Source organism: Panthera tigris, chromosome C1, assembly GCF_018350195.1.
Source record: "Panthera tigris isolate Pti1 chromosome C1, P.tigris_Pti1_mat1.1, whole genome shotgun sequence".
NCBI classification, from domain to species: domain Eukaryota; kingdom Metazoa; phylum Chordata; class Mammalia; order Carnivora; family Felidae; genus Panthera; species Panthera tigris.
The window spans coordinates 92526767-92536832 of NC_056667.1; the positions used below are offsets into that span (position 1 = coordinate 92526767).

General features: G+C 41.8%; 1 long non-coding RNA gene across 2 annotated transcripts; it reads left to right on the forward strand.

Moving 5' to 3' along the window:
• Nucleotides 1-63: 63 nt before the first annotated feature.
• LOC102953936 lies at nt 64-9454 on the forward strand. Of its 2 annotated transcripts, none has more exons than XR_444150.3 (3): nt 64-549; nt 8929-9117; nt 9220-9454. It is a non-coding gene; the product is annotated as an uncharacterized LOC102953936 (long non-coding RNA). The 2 variants fall into 2 exon arrangements; XR_006221779.1 differs by having other exon boundaries at nt 69-549; nt 9024-9117.
• Nucleotides 9455-10066: the final 612 nt, after the last annotated feature.

The window sequence follows — 10066 nt, forward strand, 5'->3', positions numbered from 1 at the left end:
CGACCCCTTCAGCCCGCCCGTCAGTGCCTGCTTCCTATTGGTTGGTTGTAGTTCCCGCCAAGGTGATTGGGCCAAAGTGCCTGCCGCGGTTGGTTCCAGGGACCGCCGGCCCAGGGTCGTCCTTCCGCTTTAAATCTTGCGTGGTTGCTAGGGGCGCTCCGAGCCCTAGGCATGTGGGGAGATGCTTCCCTTGGAGAAGGTGTGAACCCGCCCCAAGATTGGCAATTGGGAGAACTTCTACGGAGGAGTTGATAGGCTCCTTGTACAATAATCCCCGCCGGAGTAAATTGGTCCGGTTTTTCTCCACGCCCTCCACCAGCCCCGCCTTTCGCGGGATTCCCCGCGCTTCCGGCTCTGGCTCAGTCTTCCAGGCGCTGCGCGGAGAGCTCCCGGACTCGCCGTGGGCGGTGTCAGGGTGCGCTGCGGTGGGAACGAGCGGGCGCCTTGGGCGAGTCCGTTTGCCTCAGCCCACCCTACTGTGGTTCGTTTCAGAAAAGTTTGGTGGGCTTCAGTCAATGGGAAAAGACTCCAAGTTTCCTCCTGGTCAAGGTAATTTTACCAGCATTTCCTTCCATTCCTTGCCCTCCCGGCTCCCCCCACCCCACACTTCCCAGTACAGGTTTTAGAGCTGGTAACGCCTTGGATCTGAGATTCGTATTGCTCTCTGCTTTTTCTGTTATTCGTGAAGAATTTAGCTGACGGTGCCGCCTTTGTGTGCTTTCTGCTTCGCTTCCCTAAAGGTAAAAGGGCAACGTCACAACTTCATAGAAAGGCTGTAAAATGAATTATTTGTTCAGGAAAGATAGCCAAGTAAGAAGTCATTTGATGGGCAGTATATGACAGAGAGAAATGCCAGGGTTCTGTTTCCAGTTAATATGATACCACTGGTCAAGTCTCCTTCAGGCCCCGTATTTCTCAAGTAAAGTTCATGTTTGGCTCTAGGTTAGATTTGTAAATGAGGCATTTCAGTTGAGGGGGAGGCGGTATGTAGAAATATGCCTTTGGGGTATGGGCTCTGTTTTTCCTCTCATTTATTTCCTGCCTTCATAAATTTAACAAGAATATCGTTTTGTGGTCCCTAGCCAGTCAGATGTTTGACACTTATAAAACAGAAGTTCCAAGTAGCAATCCTCAGCAATCTGTTAGATTGCTGTGAAAAGAACAATATCCTCTAGGTTTCTGGTCAACTATTGTGGCGTTTCTGTTGAAAAAGTGTTGTTAAATTCACTGTGCCTACTCTTTCAAAGTTCTTTTGAAAATAATATATAGTAACTACTTATATACCTACATAGGTATTACCTATAAACCTATATAGGTACTTGAGCATGATAATATTTCCTGAACACTCAGGGATGCAAGGTGTCCTACTGATATCAGATATGGCAGTGACTGCCCCACAAAGTCACTTGAATGTGGACTCTCCTCTGGGTAAATGTGTTTGTGCCCTATATATCATAAATGAAGGGGAGCCGGTAGCTGATGGTGGGTAATAAGGGAAATCTTGTTTTCTCCAAGAAAATGGATTGTCATGGCATTAAAAATCCAGCACCTAGTATAGTTTCTTGCCCATAGTCAATTCAATAAATGTATCATTAAATGTTGAACCAAGTGTTCCTCTGAGAAAAATGATAAAGGAGCCAAAGAAGACAAAAAAGAAATGTACTAAAGCATGAGAGAATGAGCTACATTCAGAAACTGAGTAAGGTATCTAAACATATTGGAGAGCTAGGCACATTGGTCCTGGAACAAAATGAACTGTGGCAGAATAGTCCCTGGTGGACCGCAGATACTACCCAAATAAAGAAACCAGTAAGAACTGATCCCCAAAAGCAATTCTTTACATACCTGTAATTACCTAATTTGTAAATATTTCTGACTGCACATAAACTAGAAATTACTACTTTAAAAAAAGACACCCAAAAGTATGTATAACTGTCCCCATGACTTATAAAAAGAGATATAGAAGAAAAGAGTCGGGAATTGTTTCAGAAACTAAAACCATAAAAGAGAGCACCTCGTACTTTGGTGGCAGCAAAAGCAGGGAACTGGCATCTGGACAGCTAGTGTGATGCTATAGACACTGGCTTAAAATAATTTTAAAAGCCTCATGGTATCTCTTTGAAAGAAATAAAATGAGAGTTTATCTATTTAAGAGTAAAGTAATTGAGGATAAACAAAATGTAGTATGTACATACGACAAAATATTATTTTAGCCTTAAAAAGGAATGAAACTCGGGGCCCCTAGGTGGCTCAGTCAATTAAGGGTCCAACTGCTGCTCAGGTCATGATCTCGCAGCTTATGGGTTCAAGCCCTGTGTAGGGCTCTGTGCTGACAGCTCAGAGCCTGGAGCCTGTTTCAGATTCTGTGTCTCTGTCTCTCTCTCTCTCTTTCTCTCTCTCTCTCTTTCTCTACAGGATTATTGGTGATCGTCTCCCATGCTCAGTCTCAGGCTGCAGCATTTGGCAGAAATCAGTGATTTTTCAGAACGTTGGAAGGTGCCCACAACTGGCACTAGTGTTTTTTGTCACTTCAGAGCACCTATGGAGAGTCCTTTGCTTTTCCATACAGGAGTAAGCTTAGGAATGTTTTGCTTTATTGTAGGTCAGGCTGCCTGCAGATATGGACCCTTTCCCCTGCTGTCTTATTGCCAATTACATTAAATACAGTATATGACAAGAGTTTATTAATCCGTACTATAGTCAGCATCCATGCGAGCATATATAATGTCTCCATGCAGAAAAAAATAGGCAATAAGAAGGAGATGATTATGGTGGAAGTTAAGAAGGAAATCATCGAGAAGTATGAACGAGGTATGCGAGTGGCTGAAATTCCAAGATTTTATAAGAAGCCTACGTTTGCATCTTGTCTGCAGAGGAGGAAGAGAAAAAGGCAGAGGAAACCCTCACTTCAAATGAGATTAGAGAAATGTGTAAAATGTGGGAAACCGTGCAGAATTTTGTAGAAAAGCACCACCCAAAAAAGGCTGTAGCAGTGTGAGCAATGAATCTGTTTAATGACAATGCGATGTCACATTTCCACGAAATCCTCAAAAGGAGGCAAAAGCAAGTGTCATTGGATAAGTTCCTTGTTAAAGTTGCATGAAAAGAAAAAGATTCCATTGAGCCAATAGATAGCAGTGATTCCCTTAGTGACAGTGAAAGTTGTCCTACACAATAATCCTCCTCTTTCTTGTCTCCCTCACACCAGCCATGAAGGTTTTCAAAAGTAAGTGCAGGTTAGGGTACCTGGGTGGCTCAGTTGGTTAAGTGTCCAACTTCGGCTTGGGTCATGACCTCGTGGTTCGTGGGTTTGAGCCCCGCATTGGGCTCTATGCTGACAGTTCAGAACCTAGAACCTACTTCAGATTCTGTGTCTCCCTCTCTGCCCCTCCCCTAAAATAAATAACCATTAAAAAAAATTTTTAAGTGCATTAATTTGTTTTTATTTATACTGTATATTTTCTTTATTATTTTGTATTTTATTACAGTATTGTAATCATTTTTATATGAATATTTTTAGGTTGTAGAATGAATTATATGAGTTTCCATTATTTCTTATGGGGAAATTTCGCTTTGATATACAAGTGCTTTGGATTACAAGCATGTTTCTGGAACGAATTACATTCACAAACCGAGGTTTTACTGTACTTCTATAAGGCACCTAAAATAGTCAAATTCATAGAGACAGAAAGTAGACTAGTGGTTACCTGGGGCAGGGGAAGAAGGGGCTGGGGAATTATTGTTTAACAGCCACAGAATTTCAGTGTGGGATGATGATAAAGTTCTGGGGATGGATGGTGGTGATGGTTGCACAACAGAGTGAACATTGTTAATGCCACTGAACTATACACTTAATGATGATAAATTTTATGTATATTTTTACCACAGTAAAAATAAATATTTTCTTTAAAAGGAAAGTAGTTGAAATGTGAGTTCTTTGAGGACCAGTATTACATCTTATTCAGCCTAGTACCTCGCATATAGTAGATGCTCTAGAATATTTGTTGAGTAAATAGACAATTATTGACTGGTTGCTGTAAACACACTAGTTATATAGAGATTAATGTATGTGTCACTTAGAGAATTAGAGTAAGTAGAAAATTCAGTATTTCAAATTGCCACTCTTAAAAATATAATTTAACACTAATATTTCTTTTTCTTTTATTTCCTTTGTGGAGCTTTTGTTTGGTTGGTTGATTGGTTGGTTTGTGTTTTTTAATTTTTTTTTTACATTTATTTATTTTTGAGAGACAGAGAGAGATAGAGCATGAGAGGAGGAGGGGCAGAGAGAGGGAGACACAGAATCCGAAGGAGGCTCCAGGCTCTGAGCTGTCAGCACAGAGCCCAACGCAGGGCGCGAACTCACAAAAAATGAGATCATGACCTGAGCCAAAATCGGAGGCTCAAACGACTGAGCCACCCAGGCGCCCCTGTTGGTTGGTTTGTGTTTTTAAATAAAATTGATGAAAGTTTGTTGGTCACAATCTTTTTAGGTGAAATACTGAGAGATGAAAAGGACTGTTTCTTCCTGGAGAAATGCAGATCATTTAGATATTAATGAAAGTTCTGCATTCACCTGCTGAATGAGAGCTTTCACATATTTTGGTACTTTTTGCATATTTTTGCAAAGAAAGAAATATGACCCCCTAATTAAAAGCTGCTGTAATCATTTTAAGAGATGAAACACAGAGATCTTAACTATATTACAATAAAGTATCTACAGATTAGAAGCCTTGTCATTCCACTAGAAGTAAAGGAAGTAATTTGGTAAAGCTACTAGCCTAACAAATATTGAAAATACTCAGATTTGTTAGTAAATGTCCTGTATGATTACTTTGTGTCAGGCATTCCTGGGTGAATGGCAGAAGGTATACTTACATGGAGAATTTCATAAGTGATTTCAAATCAATCTATAATCTAAGTCCCTTTCTCTTCTTAAATATCCTGTTCCCCAAATCCATCTATCCACTTTTATCTCTAGCAGCTACGATTTGCTATTTACATAAAGAGACAGTTTAGATTTGGCTGCTTCACCTTATGATCTATTTTTACTTCAGTCATTTTGTAAGAATATCTTAAAATAAGCAAAGATTTTGAGCCAAGGATATTGACAGATTTAATTAGCTTTGACTATTGCAAGTCCCCCAAGAAATAATAATTGGCCAGTCCTGGCCAATGACTAAGCACGGCAGGAGCTTTATTGAGCAATGAAACACAACTGACTGAGCAATGCAGCTTCATTGTAGAAATATTTGGGACTCCTCTAATGGGTAGCTTTGGCTTGAGGATCATCCATCAGCCTACCTGAAACCCTCAGAACTGGGCTGCAGTCTGAGATAATGCTACTCATCCTTTATTTTCCCTCTCCTTCATAACTCAGAATGTGACTGTATTTGGATGTAGGTCCTTTATAAAGGCAATTAAGATGTTAGGGTGAACCCTAATCCAATCTGACTAGTGTCCTTGTAAGGAGGAATTTGAACACACAGAAAGACACTGAGGGCATGTGTGCAGAGGAAGGGCATGTGAGGATACAGCAAGAAGGTGGCCATCTACAATCCAAGGGAGATGCCTCAGAAGAAACCAATCCTGCCGATATCTTGATCTTGGACTTCTACACTCCACAACTGTGAGGAATACATTTCTGTTGTTTATGCTATCCAGTCTGCGGTACTGTATTTTGTAATGGCGGCCCTAGCTAATACACATGCCAAATACCACCTTGGCAGCTGCTCAGAGGGTCCAAACTAACACAAGTGGTACCAAGAGAGGTCCAAAAACAAAAAACAGAAACAAAAGAAAGCTAGAAAATAAAATGAAGTTTCAGGACTGGCTCACTCACTATCTGGTGGGCAAAGACAATATTATCGTGAGTAGTGTAGGGACATGGATAGTTCCCAGCACAAGGTGGTGACCAGGTGCTAAAGATTTCATCAGTGGTGGCTTGGGAAAACATCCCAGTGGAGGAGAAGGAAAAGAATATAATTTCAGGCATTTGAAATGTATGGGGGTCAGGGAGGGCAATGCCTACAAGGACAATGGAGTTGGCCGGATACTGCTAAGTTGTATAGACATTCAGGCGGGATAACGAAAAAGCAAAGGTCCCCCTTGATTAATAGCCAAGTATGAGAGACAAGAGGACCTCTTTAATAACTTACAAAAAGGCTTTTATCTCTATAGTGGAAGACCTGACACAGTTATGCCACAAACTTGGGACATGATAGAGGCACAGAGCCCCAAAGACATTTAAATATGTAGCCAAAGCTGGTCAGGGCCCTGGCTGAAAAAGCCTGAACACCTGAAACAAGGGATGGGACATCTGGATGCACAACTGTAAGGATCTTAGCTCTGTAGGCCCTCGTGAACTTTGAAAGCTTGCAGAGATAGTCTACCTCTTCGTAGTAAGAACTAGTACTTCCTCCATGCTCAAAGACACTGCAGAGCCACTTCTTCTCTACTGCCTACTATGCTAATAAATGGAATCAAATCCTAGCATAACTGAGCTGAAAACATGCCTTACCTAATAAAGGAGGAAAGAGATCCTATACAAAGGAGCTGTAAAAATTAGCATATACAAACAAGTCAGAGGAGTTTTGAGGTTGCTTGATCATGGGGGCTGGAATATTAAGACTAGATAATCAAGAATTCATTGACAGCACTTTCTTCTCGGGATTTAACACTCTGCATGGACTCTTACGGAGGGTGTAACAAACTCATGGGAGGGATGGGCGGGGGAATCTCTTAGAAACCTAGAGAAAGTGATGGCCAATGCTGAGCAAAGTAGAAATGTCTCAGTTGCCCGGGCACATGGTAGAAGAATGAATTAAAAGACTGGGCGAAGTGGGCATGCTGGAATGGATATGTGTGAAGCCAGAAGACCCATCAGAGGATTCTGTTTCACAGGAGGGCCCAGAAGATACACCATTCACCAAGGCCATCAGAAATCCTCTGGTAAGGGACACCACCACCAAGAAGTTCTCTGCGTTCCTGAGCTAACAACAGCAGTCACAGAGTTAGGACCCATTAATGATTATGGGAAAAATATTCCCCTTCCCCAAGAAATAGAGGCCAGATAGTGGCACTTAGTCACTAGAAGCCAGGAGGCCACAATTAAAAAGACCAACAACATTTGACAAGTGGCAGCCAAGAGGGCTTGACTCACAGGGAGTTGTGGAGATGGATGTAGAGCTTGGTATCTCTAGGGGCAAAATAGGTGGGAATCCTATTAACATCTACAACCCAAAAAAGGCCAAAACGGAGGAGCAGGAGACTGAGGGTGGTTTCATCCAGAAAGTCATCGTCCCTTGTTCAGTATCCCGATCCGAGCCACTTTTCAGATCTGAAACTTGTTGACTTAAGAGGCGGCAGATCCTGCTGCACTGCAGCAAATGTAAGTGTTATGATTCCCCAGTCCTTTGCTAAAGATACCTATGGCCATTTACTTCAGTGATTGTACACAGTGGGAAAGAGGAATAACCAGAAATTTAAGAACTATTGGACTCAGTCAACTCAGACATCAATATCCTGAGACCCAAAGCATTGTCATAGCCTCTTGTTAGAGTGGAGGCAAATGGGGACTGGGTAATAATCGGAGTTCTGACTAAAGTCTAGTTAGGGTAGGTCCATTGTGTCTGTGAACCCACCCAGTGGTCATGTCTTCAGTTCTTGAGTATGTAATTGGAGTTGATACACTTAGCAGCTGCAGTTATACCAACATTTAAATGCTTGACCTGTGTGAAGAGCTATCATAGTGGAAAAGGCCAAGTGGAAACACCTGAAAATGACCTTCCAGACCTGGCTAACATAGTAAATTAAAAAATAAATGAAAATATCATATACCAGGGGGCATGGTGGAAATTAGTACCACCATTAAAGACCTAAGAAATGTGGGGAGGATGGTCCCTATCATATCTCCATTTAATTAGCCAGTCAGGCCCCTGCAAAAACTAGATGGGTCCTGGAGAATGACTCTAGACCACCATAGCAAGTCACAGCCCCAATAGCACCTGCTGTGCTTTATATAGTCTTATTGCTAGTGCAGATTAATAAGGCATCAGGACATGACATGTGGCCAGTGGTTTGTTGAACAAATTATTTTCCATTTTGATTAGGAAAGATCATGTGGGACAGATAACCATTTACAGTTTTGCCTCAAGGATAGATTAACTCTGCCCTCTGTCGTAATAAGGTCCAAAGAAATCTGAACCTCCTAAACATCTCATAGAGTAGCACACCGACCCATTGCATCAATGATATGCCGGTCAGACTGTACAAGTGGAGTGGCTAGTATGCTGGAGGCATTGGTAAGACTAATGCTCCAGAGAATAGAAGAAAAATGCTATAAAGATTCAAGGACTTGCCACTTCAGTGAGGTTTTCAGAGTGTACCATTATATCCTTCCAAAGTGAAAGTCTTGCATCCCTTATCACAAAGAAGAATGCACAGGCTTGGTATGTCTCTTTAGGTTCTGGAGCAACATATACCATACTTAGGAATACTGCTCCAGCCCATTTACCAGGTGACATTGAAGATTTCCAGCTTTGGGGCCCAGAGCAGGTGAAAGGCTCTTCAGAAGTCCAGGCTACAGTACAGACATCTTTGTCACTTTGGCCATATGTTCCAGTAAAATCTTGTATTGGAGGTATCAGAGTAGGAAAAGAAGCAGTTTGGAGCTTGTGACGGTTAATTTTATGTCAACTTGGCTGGGCTATGGGGTACTCCGGTATTTGGCCAAACATTATTCTGTGTGTGTCTGTGGGTGTGTTTCCAGATGAAGTTAACATTGGGTTGGTAGAATGAGTAAAGCAGATTGCCATCCCTAATGTAAGTGGGCCTCATTCAATCAATTGAAGACCTGAATAGAACTAAAAGATTGAGTAGAAGGGAACTCCTGCTTGATTGCATAGCTAGGATGTTGGTCTTTTCCAGCCTTTAGGCTTGGACTGAAACATCAGCTCTTCTTGGATCTTGAACCCGCCAACTTTCAGACTGGAAATCACGCCATTGGCTTTCCTTGTTCTCAGGCCGTTGGCTTCAGACTGGGAACTACACATCAGCTCTCCTGGGTCTCCAGCTTGATGACTGCAGATCTTGGGACTTCTTGGCCTCCATACTCATGTGAGTCAATTCTTTATAATAAATCTATAGCTATAGGTATACAATCTATATCTATACTTACACCTACATCTATATAACTATAATGTTTCTGTTTCTCTGGAGATCCCTGGCTAATACAGATCTTGACACCAGCCGTGGAATGTAGCTGTAACAAATAACTAAAAATGTGGAAGCTGCTTTGGAACTGAATGATGAGTGGAGTTGGAAAAGTTTTAAAGTGCATGCTACAAATATGGACATTAAGGACAATGCTGGTGAGACGCCAGATGGAAATGAGGAAGACGTTAATGGAAATTGTGGGAAAAGTGACCCTTGTTATAAAGTGGTGAATAACTTGGCTGAACTGTGTTCTGTTTTGTGCAAGGTAGAATTTGTGAGTGATGAAATTGGATATTTAGCTGAGGAGATTTCTAAGCAAAGTATTGAAGGAGGGGCTTGGTTCCTCCTGATTGCTTATAGTAAAATGTGAAAGGAGAGAGATGAAGAAGGAATTGTTAAGCAAAAAGGAACCAGAACTTGATGACTTAGAGATTTCTCAGCCTATCCATATTGAAAAACATGAGAAAGCATGTTCTAAAGAAAATACCAATGGCACAACTTGATTATCACTTGATAAAGAGTTTATGGGATTATATGAGCAGAAACGCAGCCAATTTGAACTGAAGGGGATGGAGATGGGACCAAACAAAGGAAGGCTGTTGGGCTTATTGAATTTGACAAGACAGAATGATAGAGCTATTCAGCTGCACACATGCACTATTCTGCAAGAAGAGGGGAAAATGATGCCGACAGTGATTAAGAGATCATCAGGGCCACTACACTACCTCAGTTTCAAGAGCCTTTGGTGGGGGACTACCCAACGGGACCTTGGGGGTGATGCTGCCACCTACTGGACCTGGAGGGCAGAGCATTGAACCAAGGAGGATTATTTAAAGCCTTAAAATCTGAT